Genomic DNA, 871 nt, shown 5'->3' with positions numbered 1-871 from the left:
TTTGTTCTTGGTCAAATTTAGATTTTTACGCTCGAAGGTACCACATTAAACTTCCGCAGCGCTCGGGCCCGAATATTGTTAGGTCTAATGTGCCATAAAATTATATTTCACTTTTTTGGGATGAATATCTGAGCAGAAATATATCAATTACGTTATATATCTCATCTGACACCTTTTATTTTATTCAGAATAAGCGTAGAAATCTAAATTTGACCAAGAAACCCTTTGCGGCCGACTTTTTATTCTGCATTATTTTAAAGAGTATAAAAAGATATTTTTTTATATAGTAATTTTTTTTAATGTGGTTCAAAAAACAATTTTCATTTTAAAAATATAATATATTTTTTTTAATATGTCTTAATTCGGATCATCCTAAAAGAAGTTAAACTAACGTGAAGGTGAAGAAACGAGTGAAAAAGTGAAAACTTTAAGCCCCTGTATATTGACAACTTGTTGATAAATGAACATATGGTTTCCTGGATTAATTTAGGCCCATTAGGACTATATTCCAACTAAGTCTTAACCCGATACAAACAAAAAAAAATTAGATGGGAACACTTGACGTATTCTTCTCCATATACAGGTTCAAAAGTTAAAAATTCAGAATCTGCAGGTTATATGATATCTAAGATAGCTGAAAATTTTCCTAAAAAGTATCAAATATGGAAAAGTGTAACACATCTGATTCGGGATATTTTATATCGGCAAAGTAATTGACTTCAATATTCATGAAGATTTTTTTAACTTTTGTTCTACATCAGGTAAAGGTTATATTCTTTTTTAAGTACCAACATTTTTACAATTGAAATCATTTCACCCTACTGAAAATTCCTATATAGGTGCCTTTATAAAGTACCTTCAAGGAATCGAT

The sequence above is a fragment of the Belonocnema kinseyi genome, chromosome 4 (assembly GCF_010883055.1).
Source record: "Belonocnema kinseyi isolate 2016_QV_RU_SX_M_011 chromosome 4, B_treatae_v1, whole genome shotgun sequence".
NCBI lineage: Eukaryota > Metazoa > Arthropoda > Insecta > Hymenoptera > Cynipidae > Belonocnema > Belonocnema kinseyi.
The sequence above is the reverse complement of the archived record's forward strand: the minus strand, read 5'-3'. Positions refer to the sequence as shown.